General features: G+C 42.0%; 1 pseudogene; it reads left to right on the top strand.

Moving 5' to 3' along the window:
- Nucleotides 7371-8243, top strand: LOC102180588 (annotated as a pseudogene).

The raw sequence follows: 12892 nt of genomic DNA, 5'->3' as shown, positions 1-12892 counted from the left end.
ACTCAAAATGTTGACAGAGCCATGCTCTCTGAAGGCTCTCAGATCCTTCCTGGCCTCTTCCAGGCTTCTGGGGTTGCTGGCAATCCTCAGCTTCTAGACATATCACTGCAACCTCTTTCCTCTTGCATTTCACTATAAGCAGAAGGAGGAACCAGGCTGCAGCTTCCACACTTTGCTTGGAAATCTCTTCAGCTAAATGGTCTACTTTCCACCCAATAGTAGAACAGGAAGTATCCCCAGGATACAGCAAGCCATGTGTTTGACTTCCTTCTTCCCTGAAGGGCCCTGTGGTCTCTTCCAGCTCCCTGGAGAGATGATCAGACACTGAGTCTGACTTTCTGAACAAGATTTAGGTCATTTAACAAGGGTCTTTTGGATCCACCATGATAACTCCAAACAATGAATATAATTTAAGAAATCATGTGCTATAGCAAGCACGTGAAGAAAAAGCTTTCCACTTCACAAAAATGAAGCACCCCCCATATTATAAGGCAACATTACTGTCTCCTTTTAAAACAGTTTCTTCACTGGCCCCACCCAATCTGCTTTCTGGCTCCGAGGTCTCAGAGGTGCAGCAGTTAGAGCAAAAGCAGGGGCTCAAACAGCTTCTCTGGAGGAAACCAGACAACTCATCAAACCCTTAAATCAGGTGAGCATGGCTGAGAACAGATCCCAGGGAGACAGAGCTGTAGGGACAGTAGGATAGGGGAGTCTAGGGAGGGCGTTGATTCTGGCCTGAGAAGGGACCAGGTGCTGTGCAAACAAGTCAGGAGGATGCTGCCAGAGCGGGAGAGGTGGCGGTAGGGAGGGGAGTAAGGATGTCTGTTAACACATTGTCCACGCATCTCATTTTAACAAGACAACTTTTGCTGAATATTGCAACTTTCCTCCAGGAATCCCCAGAGGCTCAGTGGTAAAGAATCCACCTGCAATGCAGAGATGCAGGAGATATGGGTTCACTCCCTGGGCTGGGAAGATCCCCGGATGAGGAAATGGCAACCCACTCCAGTTATTCCTGCCTGGGAAATCCCATGGACAGTGGAGCCTGGCAGGCTGTAGTCCATGGGATCACAAAGAGTCAAACACCACTCAGAATACATGCAGGCACCTTCTATCCAGTAGCTGTTGGGACAAACACTGAGTACCACTTGATAACCCAGAGTTTTCTCTTAATGTCTTCAAGGCAGGTCTTTAGAGCTACAAGGTAATTTAGGCCATTCAGTCTAAATCCCTTGTTAAATTTAATTTTATATTGTAATACCATTTATTTTTAATGTATTAGTTTCTGGTGTACAGGTAAGCGACTTAGTTATACATATACATATACCCATTCTTTTTCAGATTCTTCACCATATAGGTTATTACAGAGTATTGAGTGGAGAAGGAAATGGCAATCCTCTCCAGTATTCTTGCCTGGAGAATCCCAGGGATGGGGAGCCTGGCTGGCTGCCATCTATGGGGTCACACAGAGTCAGACACGACTGAAGCGACGTAGCAGCAGTAGAGTATTGAGTAGAGTTCAATATGCAACATGCTTTACAGTAAGTCCTTGTTGATTTTAAGGAAATAGAATCCCTGAGAGCATGGTGACTCCATGAGACCTTGGTGAATTCATGAGACAATGGATTACCCAGGTTACTTATGGCAGAGGAAACCTAGAACTCAGTTTGAATTCTTTTCAATACTTAACAGAGAGAAGTTGTGTCCCTAGTAGGATGACAGATAAGTTGAGGGGCAGATGCTCTGTGGACAGGGTTAGCTATTCTAAAGAAACAATATTTGTGAAACCCTCCCCTTGCCTTCTCTAATTACAGACCTGCTACCTGTTCACCATTTGGGAGAGTGAACTATTTCCCCCCGATCTACTCTGATCTGATGTCATCTATGAAATGATGAAACAGAGAAGGAACCTAGAAGAAGCTGGAGTATGCAGTGGTTAAGGGTGACCATGGTAGTCAGACAGACTTTGAATTGGATCTTTCCCTGCTCAATACCAATTGGCACCATGATTGTGGGCGAGTATCTCAGAATTCTTAAGCCACATCAGTTTCTTCATTTAAATAATTCTGATAATAAAATTAGCTTCCCTGCAGGTCTTTTAGGGAGTGAGACACAAGTATCTCTAGAATAACACAGGTTTGATTTGTGTGTACTTTATATATTGTGCATTATTTTTGCATCACATTATCGTCTTGATTTTTATGTAATCAAATTGATATTCTCTTTCCTTACTCTTTTTCAAATCTTGGACATATTTTCCCCCATCCCCACATTACAAGGATTTACCTATTCTTCTTCTGTTATTTATATGGATTAAATTTTTACATTTAAATATCTAATTTATTTGGAATTTGAATGGCATCAGGAAATGGATGTAGTTTTATCTTTTTCTATATCATTATTTCAATATTGCTTTTTCAGTTCAGTTCAGTCACTCAGTTGTGTCTGACTCTTTGCGACCCCAGTAAGTGATGAACCTGACCATTTAGCTGAAGAGATTTCCAAGCAAAGTGTGGAAGGTGCAGCCTGGTTCCTCCTTCTGCTTATGGTGAAATGCAAGAGGAAAGAGATTGCAGTGATGCGTCTAGAAGCTGAGGATTGCCAGCAACCCCAGAAGCCCGGAAGAGGCCAGGAAAGATCTAAGAGCCTTCAGAGAGCATGGTTCTGCCACCATCTTGAGTTTGAACTACAACTATGAGGCAATAAATGTCTTCCTTTCAAGCTCCATAGTTTGCAGTGATCTGTTGGAGCAGCTCTAGGGATCTAATCTATCACCTTCCTCTTCTGTTCTGCCTGTGTTCTGTTCCTCTTACTGACCCACACATTCCCCTTCTGCTTTACAGGGTCCGACGGTGCATGGTTACTAGCTTGTGTCCTTCTTCATTCCCTACCTACACCTGTGGCCAGGATGGGCCATGGAAGTCTCAGGGATGAGAGAGTTGTGGCTTTCTCAGGAGAATTTAGCTTTCAAATTCTCAGGAGAATCTGTCTTGTTCAACAGTTTAAACAAGAAATTGACTGAAAAAAGTGTATAACCTAAAAGCTGAGAATTAATTTTCTTTGAGAATTTGGCCCAGGAGGCAGCCTCTCAGATAGCTCTGAGCGTCCACTCCCAAGAGGCAAGGGAAGAGTCACTATGTATAGGATTTTGCAACAAACACCAGGTGGTTGGAAATATTAAAAAAAAATGGTAAATTACAAAAAATCAGATATCTCCAGTTAGTGAATTTAGTAGTTTTCTATGTAGGAAAGGTGCAATGAAATTATTGCACCTTTGAAATGATTCCTTTGATGTACACTGAGCTATCTGGGGCCAGTATCTGGTGCTTTCACATTGAGTGCCCTCAGGGTGCTTCATGGGGATGATTGCAGTGGCTGAGGGCACCGGAGCAGGCAGCGGATTTGTCTCCATCCAGAGGTCCCTCCTTGGAAGAAAAACTTGCTCCTGGGAAGAAAAGCTATGACAAACCTAGACAGTGTATTAAAAAGCAGAGACTTTGAGGACAAAGATCTGTATAGTCAAAGCTATGGTTTTTCCAGTAGTCATGTATGGATGTGAGTTGGACTATAAAGAAGGCTGAGCACCGAAGAATCGATGCTTTTGAACTGTGGAGCTGGAGAAGACTCTCAAGAGTCCCTTGGACATCAAGGAGATTCAACCAGGCAATCCTCAAGGAAATCAATCCTGAATATTCACTGAAAGGACTGACTCTAAAGCAGACACTCCAATATTTTGGCCACCTGATGTGAAGCGGTGTCTCATTGGAAAAGACCCTGATGCTGGGAAAGACTGAAGGCAGGAGAGGGGATGACAGAGGATGGGATAGTTGGATGGCATCATCGACTCAATGGACATGGGAGTTTGAGAAAACTCTGACAGATGGTGAAGGACAGGGAAGTCTGCTGTGATGCAGTCCATGGTGTCACAAAGAGTTGGACACGACTGAGTGACTGAACAACAAAGACAACAGCAACAACGAGAACATATACCCACACTTCCACTGGCAGTAATTGTGAACCCTGGTCTGCTTACCCACACTGCTTCTCAGAGATTGGTGGTTATAGTTATAAACCTCCCACAGTGGTAAAGAGAACAGTGGTCATAAAAGGGAGGCTACATGATGGGGACTGTTCTTGGTGCCCTTGGCTTCAGGGGCCTTGGAGTGAGAGACCACTTCTAGTCCAGGCCTTCTCATCCCAGTGTTGCTGACTCTCAGCAGTTATGACAGCGATGGATGGCTACAGACAGTTATAGATATCAGCTTTATTTACTACTTGTTTCCAACAGTAAGAAAAGAAGAAACAAGGAAATGTGTTTTTCTCTCACATTTTTCTATTACTCTCAGAAAAGACACAATTCCCCTCTCTATTTGCCTAGAAATGTTTCTTAGTCCCATACCTCCAAAACCCATATTTGCTTTGATAACCCCTGAATTCTTAGCCATTCCATGATCCTGATGGTGGAAGAAGAGGCCATTATTAGACACTAAAAAGGAATACATCATGATAGTATGATCATTTCAGAAATATTAGGGTGGCCCAACATGAAAAAATTGATTCTTACAACCCATTCTAGTTATAGATTAAGAAGAAAACTAAACAGGTGCAGAAGAGTCACTTGGCCAAATTCAACACTGGTTCATGTTTAAGGCAGTTTATAAAATTTACATTAGATACTTCTTTAACATGTCTTTACATAAATATAAATTTAAAACATTTCTGTCATCACTTTTTTTTATGCAATATAGTTGAGTATAAAGTTCATTTGAATGAAGAAAATAGAAAAGGTAGCCTTGACAGTAAAGGAAAATCATCAATGAAGGAAGAGCAGAAAGACCAGAAGCTTTACCAGATAGTAGAACATTATCATTTCTATAATTAAAACAGTATGGTGCATGAATAGATAGAACAGTGAAACACAAACAAAATTCAGAAATAGATTAAATTGATCACACTATACTCATTTATATTGTTTAGTTATATTATGTTATATTTATATTCACTAAAGCATCATCTTACATCAGTGGGAAAAAAGGTGGACTAATAAGAAAATTGTGGAAAATTCTGAAAGAGATGGGAATACCAGACCACCTGGCCTGCCTCTTGAGAAACCTATATGCAAGACAGGAAGCAACAGTTAGAACTGGATATGGAACAACAGACTAGTTCCAAACAGGAAAAGGAGTACGTGAAGGCTGTATATTGTCACCCTGCTTATTTAACTTATGTGCACAGGACATCATGAGAAATGCTGGGCTGGAAGAAGCACAAGCTGGAATTGAGATTGCTGGGAGAAATATCAATAACGTCAGATATGCAGATGACACCATCTTTTTGGCAGAAAGTGAAGAACTAAAGAGCCTCTTGATGAAAGTGAAAGAGGAGAGTGAAAAAGTTGGCTTAAAGCTCAACATTCAGAAAACTAAGATCATGGCATCTGGTCCCAACACTTCATGGGAAATAGATGGGGAAACTGTGGAAACAGTGTCAGACTTTATTTTTTTGGGCTCCAAAATCACTGCAGATAGTGGTTGCAGCCATGAAATTAAAAGATGCTTACTCCTTGGAAGGAAAGTTATGACCAACCTAAATGGCATATTGAAAAGCAGAGATACTATGCCAACAAAAGTCCATCTAGTCAAGGCTATTGTTTTTCCAGTGGTCATGTATGGATGTGAGAGTTGGACTGTGAAGAAGGCTGAGCACTGAAGAATTGATGCTTTTGAACTGTGGTGTTGGAGAAGACTCTTGAGAGTCCCTTGGACTGCAAGGAGATCCAACCAGTCCATTCTAAAGGAGATCAGTCCTGGGTGTTCTTTGGAAGGAATGATGCTAAAGCTGAAACTCCAATACTTTGGCTACATCATGTGAAGAGTTGACTCATTGGAAAAGACCCTGATGCTGGGAGAGATGGGGGCATGAGGAGAAGGGGATGACAGAGGATGAGATGGCTGGATGACGTCACTGACTCGATGGACATGAGTTTGAGTGAACTCCGGGAGTTGGTGATGGACAGGGAGGCCTGGCATGCTGCAATTCATGGGGTTACAAAGAGTCAGACGTGACTGAGTGACTGAACTGAACTGAAAGCTAATCTTACCTCTTTTTTTTTTTTTTTTTGCTTCATTGCCCAGGCTAATTTTTTTTTTCTTCATCCAAATAAATTTCATAATCAACTGCTTTAGTTGCTGGGTTTCCCAGCTGTGAAAAGTGAAAGTCACTCAGTCATGTCCAACTCTGCAAACGCATGGACTATACAGTCCATGGAATTCTGCGAGCCAGAATACTGGAGTGGGTAGCCTTTCCCTTCTCCAGGGGACCTTCCCAATCCAGGGATTGAACTGGGGTCTCCTGCATTGCAGGCAGATTCTTTACCAGCTGAGCCATTAGGTCCCAGGTGGTTCACCAACTGAGCTATCAGAGCCCAGGTGGCTCAATGGCAAAGAATCTGCCTGCCAATGTAGAAGACTTGAGTTGGATCCCTAGGTCAGGAGGATACTCTGGAGAAGGAAATGGCAACCCACTCTAGTATTCTTGTTTGGGAAATGCCATGGACAGAGAATCCAGGCAGGCTACAGTAAATGGGGTCACAAAAGAGCTGGACACAACTTAGTTCCTGAAAAACAAACGATTTTAGTTACATGAAAAAACAAGTGATCAAAAATTTTAAATTTATATATATGTATATATATATATATAATCATGTTAAAGAAGAATCAATTAACTTAAATTTGATGAACTGCTTTAAATATGAATCAGGATTGAATTTGGCCAAATGACTCTTCTGCACCTAGTTACTTTTCTACTTAACCTCTTAATGGAATGTATTGTAACAGTCAAAATCCTCATGTTGAATCACCCTAGTATTTCTGAAACAATCATACTTACTCATGTGATACTGCTTTTCACATCTAATAATTTATTTAGGAGTTTTGTATCAATATTTATACATGAGACATACATATCTATAGCTTTATTTATTGTGAAATCTTTGTTAGCTTTTGGAATCAACATTACACTTGATTCATAGAAAAAAAAATTTCCTTCATAGCTATGTGATCAGGAATAGTTTGAGTAGACTGAGATTATTAGGCCTTTAAAGGCTTCATGAGTTCCCTGTGAAACCATCAGGACCTGACACTTTGGTGGGGAAACTCTAACTACTTGGTTATTTCTTAAATAACAATTCAACTGTTTAAATTTTCTGTCTCTACCGGGGTCAATAACATTAGAAACATTCAGGGAGGAAAAGAAGGGGGAAAAAAGAGAGTGGGAATGGTTCCTACTTACCTATATTGACCATTTTCCTCTCTCCTACCTTTTCTTAAAGTGGTGCGGGTGCCTTCGTGCCAGAATCTCTTGTTGTAAACATGGCTGCCACGCCATACAGAGCTCTGAGGATCCTGCTGGTCGGGAAGACCGGAAGTGGGAAAAGTGTGACTGCAAACACCATCCTGGGGGGGCGGGGGGTGGGGGAAGTATTCGAGTCTGAGATTGCTGCCCAAGCTGTTACCAAAACTTGTCAGAAGCATCCTGGAAACGGAAGGGGAGACAGCTTCTCGTTGTTGACACCCAAGGGCTCTTTGACACCAAGGAGAGCCTGAATACCACCTGCAGGGAAATCAGCAGATGTATCCTTGCCTCCTGTCCCGGACCTCACGCCATCGTCTTGGTCCTGAGACTGGGCTACCACACAGAGGAAGAGCAGCAAACCGTGGCGTTGGTCAAGAATCTGTTTGGGGAAGCAGCCATGAAGTTGCAGAGATGAACTGGGGGACCAGAGCCTGAGCGACTGTTTGAAGGATGCAGATGTAAACCTACGAAGCCTCCTCCAGGAGTGTGGAGACCGCTGCTGTGCCATCAGTAACAGCAAAAACACAGAGCAGGCTGAGAAGGAAGCTCAGGTGCAGGAGCTGGTGGAACTGATAGACAAGATGGAGCAGAACAACCGGGGGGCTTACTTTTCTGACCCCATTTACAAGAACATAGACCAAAAGCTAAGACAGCAAGAGGAACACTTGAAGAAAGTCTATGCTGACGATTTACAAAACAAAATTAAACTAGTAGAAAAGAAATATGCCCATAAACCACCAGAAGAAAAGGAGAAACAAATAAAGTTGCTAATGCAGAAGCCTGATGAACGAATGAAAAATATACGGGAAGAAGCTGAGATGAATATATTTCAAGTTACATTCAACATGATTAGAAATATGCTTTCAAAAATATGGTACATGTTGTGGTAGTATAAAGTTTATTTTTCCTCCTCAGTTTACTAAACCTTGTTAATGTGGTAGTGTTTATTTTCCAAAGATGGTTAAAACCCTATCTTCTGACTTCTTACAATCTAAATCCTCTTATGATCTCTTTCCCTTGAGCTATGGGTCTATGTCCCCTACCTTGAAATTGGAGGGACTTTGTGACTGCTTTGAGAAATAGTGGGTGCTTGAAGCAACACCGTGTGACTTCAAAGCTTAGATAGGGAAAAGGCCTCCTTGCTCTTCCACATTGGTTACCCTTGTAATTTGCCCACCCTTCCTTCCCTTGAGAAAGCCTGAGTAGAGGTCGCCCCCATGAAGAGAACCTGAAGTCACTGGTCCACTCCCCTGGCTGATAGTTCATCTGCCATCCAGAATCAGCTTGCTGGCCTTGCAAGTGAGGCAGCACAGAGTGCATTCTGCAGCTGCCAGCTGATGAAACTGCAAAGAGCAAAGATGAGTCTTCCCCACGGGGTCCTGCCCAAATTGCAGATTCGTGAGAAAAATAAATGATTACTGTTCTTTTAAACCACTATGTTTTGGGATGATTTGTTATGCAGTGAGGGCTGCATGCAAGCAGGCTAAGTTGTATCAATCCTGTCCGACTCTTTGCAACCCTGTGAACTGTAGTTCACCAGGCTCGTCTGTCCATGGGATTCTCCAGGCAAGAATATTGGAGTGGGTTTCCATGCCACCCTTCAGGGGATCTTCCTGAACCAGGGGTCAAACGCACATCACTTACATCTCATACATTGGTAGGGGGATTCTTTACCACTAGCATCATCTGGGAAACCCATACAGTGAGAGTCAACCAGATTAAATAACTTCCCAGCTCATTCCCCAACACTCCTGGCTCCTACCTGTTCTTCCACACAATGCCAACAAATTTAAGAGTGTATGAAATTGACATAACCAGGTAATGATCCATTTTGTAGAGTTCAAAGATTCAATTTGGGAAAATTCAAATAAGAAAGATTGCCTATGTTAAGTGTAGGCCCCACTGATGCAATAACTGGTGTATTATTTGAATCCACACCTAGGAGAACTTTGTTTGTGAAACATGGGCTTCTCTGGCACCATTATTCTATGGTTCATGGAGATGTGGAAGTTGGCAAATTCTCTTGTTTTATTCTCTCCTCTTTTTGTTATTAAATGTATCTCTCTCTCTCTCTCTCTTTTTTTTTTTTTTTGCTATCAATGCCATTTAAGTATAGTACAGATTAACATGACTGTTATTCTACACAAAACTATTTCGTATGTCATTTTATTTAAATTAATTATGATAACAACCCTATAGAAAAGATGACAGTGAGTCTCAGGACTATAAGTAATTTGACTAGAGCCATCTGAATTCTTGCCTTGTGATCAATAGAGCTGAATTTTAATTCATATCTGCTTGTTTTGGAGAAGGCAATGGAACCCCACTCCAGTACTCTTGCCTGGAGAATCCCATGGATGGCTAGTGGGCTGCAGTCCATGGGGTCACGAAGAGTCGGATATGACTGAGTGACTTCCCTTTCACTTTTCACTTTCACGCATTGGAGAAGGAAATGGCACCCCACTCCAGTGTTCTTGCCTGGAGAATCCCAGGGATGGGGGAGCCTGGTGGGCTGCCGTCTATGGGGTCACACAGAGTCGGACACAACTGAAGTGACTTAGCAGCAGCAGCAGCAGCAGCTGCTTGCTTTTAAAGTTAAAGCTGTTTCAAAGGCACTAGTTTGATCTTTTTAGACATCTTAATTTTTTTAATTGGAAGAAATCGCTTTCCAGTATTATGTTGGTTCCTGCCATATATCAACATGAATCAGTGATAGGTACACATATGTCCCCTCCCTCTTGAACCCTCCTTCCATCCCTGTTGGTTGTCACAGAGCACAACCTAGGGATTCGAGATCTCTGCATCAAACAGCACATTTGCTAATGGAACGTTAATTGACAGGAGCTCTCCCAAAGGGCTCCATGTAAACAGTAAGCCAAAGCCCCACCCAAAGACCCAAAACCTTCAGTCCTGGACACTTCACGCCAAACTATTTGCAAAACAGAAACACAACCCTTACCATTAGCAGAAGGACTGCCCAAAGCCACATCAAACCCATAAACACCTGAACACACACTGCTAGACACAGCACTGCCCTTCAGTTCCATCCACCAGAGCAGAGGCACAAGACCTCCACCTAGGAAACTTTCACAAGACATGGGTCCAACCCCACCAGTGTGCTCTCACCCTCTTTTAAGGTACTGTCCTAACTTCAAGTGCTCCTAACTGTAATATAAAAACCTCTTCTCTATCAGATAGTTTCGTTTGCCTCTGCACATCCACACTTCACCCCCCTCCCCCCCTCAATCTAGCTTGTTGCCTGGGAGGCTGATCTGCATGGACTACATCAGTGGGTCTCTTGCTGTCGGTCCTCTGCTTGGTTTCTGCTAAAGGAAATCCAAGCAGGAGATCTCTTGAAGGTAGAAAAGCAAGATCAGTATATCTGTTCTCCTGCCTCTCTCCCTGCAGGGTCATCTCTGAGTAGTTGCTACCCCCAAGTTGAAGGTCATAGCTCCTCTCTTTGAGATCTCTCCACCCAACTCTCTTTCTGGATTCTACCTTTTTGTTCACCACTTAGGGTACTGACACAATTTCCTCACTGTTACTGGACCTCTCCCTTGTCATTTCCAAACCTTGTATCCATAGCTCATAGGAAGCCTCTTCATTAGACTCAGCTTCAAGAATATCACTATAGACCATCTTTTTTCTGCTAGAATCTTGATGGATACATCTTATGATGCCTACTTCTTTTTCTATTTGAAAGCATTCCCTGATTTTTATTTATTTATTTATTTATTTTTCAATCCTCTGACAGGAGGAAAGTCTCACGTGACTGTTGAAATCTCTGGGAAAATTTTACCCACATAGACTGTGACATTGGCAGTGAGCACATTAAAGTTTCTGTCTTGCTAAAATCATTACAAAACTTCAGTGATACAGAGATGAGTTTATATTAAAATACATATGGCAGGTAACTCAAACTCAAATATCTGGAATTTTTACAGCTGTCCTTTGTTTTGTCTGTGAAAGTGACAGAGTGTTTACTGCATCCATGAAACTTAAGGACAGAGGGACTGGAGATTAAATCTCAAAAAATAACATCTCAAATATCTGCTCATTCTAAGTTCATCACAAATACTTTGAATGGAATAAGACAACGTGGAAGGAAAGTCTGTTGTGAGAAACATTCATAGTATACGTGAAATAACACCACAGGCCCCAACTGCTATTTGCTATAACAGAATCTTATGTTTCTAGCTAGTTCCTTGTGAGCGATTCATCAGTGCAACATTATCTCCGTGAGCAAACAATCATGCACTGCCCAGACATATTTCCTTTATGAACCATTTGGATGATATTTTCTCTCAGGGATTTGCAGAAGCATTATGAAGTAAGTCAGCTTCTGTGTTTCTAGGCTTGTGTTAGGACCTAATGAAGATGCAACTTAAAGGAGTTGATTTCTTTTCTCCCAGAACTATGTTCTATTTTTGAAGGTAAAACATACTCAGAAGAAAAATGAGTAATTCAAATGAATCACATAAGTATCAACTTTTCCTTGATGCATGAATTCTTGACCATTAGAGTATCTTCACTTTCATTATATCCCAGTTTTCTCTGAAGGTGGTTCTGAATCCTGAGGTCTCAGGAAGTTCCCGCACTCACTGTGTGTATTATTCCTATGGTTGAAATATGCATAGCCATGATCCATAGTTGGGGAAAGTAGGATTGATAGGAGAAGACTTGAGGAAGAATTCCGGGCTTGAGGTCTACTCTGAAGGATGTATAGGATGTGTGTATGTGGATGATGAAATGATAAGCCCCTTTCTTTGCAGAAAGAGGAAAGTTAGGGTCTGCAGGTGAGACCATCAGGGTAGACTCAGAAGTGACAGCCTTCAATTAGGTTCATGACAAGCTGAGTATCAGAGTCAAAGGGAGGGTCCGACATTGAAATTTTGAACTGAAGATTACGTGAGAGGCCTAGGGTGAATGTGGCAGGATATTAGCAATAAATATTCATTTTGAGTGACTCAGTACTGACAACATCCCCACATTCCAGTCTTATGTACTGAAAGATATAGTAGAACTTGAAAGAAAGCAGGTGTTGACCAGTTCTGTAAGGTGTGGTTGTTCAAATAATTCAGTAGGTATTTGAAGAGTTTAAGAGGAAAGTGAAAGTGAAAGTGGCTCAGTTGTGTCCAACTCTTTGCGACCTCGTGGACTGTAGTCCATGGAATTCTCCAGGCCAGAATACTGAACTGGGTAGTCTTTCCCTTCTCCAGGGGATCTTCCCGACCCAGGAAACGAACAGGGGTCTCCATGCATAGCAGGCAGATTCTTTATCAACTGAGCTATGAAGAAAGGGCTTTGTAAAAGAGGACAGTTTGATTGGAAGGACAACAACCTTCAGGATTGGCAAATTTATTTAACTTATATGCAGAGTACATCATGAGAAACTCTGGGCTGGAAGAAGCACAAGCTGGAGTCAAGATTGCTGGGAGAAATATCAATAACCTCAGATATGCAGATGACACCACCCTTATGCCAGAAAGTGAAGAGGAACTAAAGAGCATCTTGATGAAAGTGAAAGAGGAGAGTGAAA

This window comes from Capra hircus, chromosome 4 (genome assembly GCF_001704415.2).
Source record: "Capra hircus breed San Clemente chromosome 4, ASM170441v1, whole genome shotgun sequence".
Lineage (NCBI taxonomy): Eukaryota > Metazoa > Chordata > Mammalia > Artiodactyla > Bovidae > Capra > Capra hircus.
This window is presented reverse-complemented; position numbering and strand designations above follow the sequence as displayed.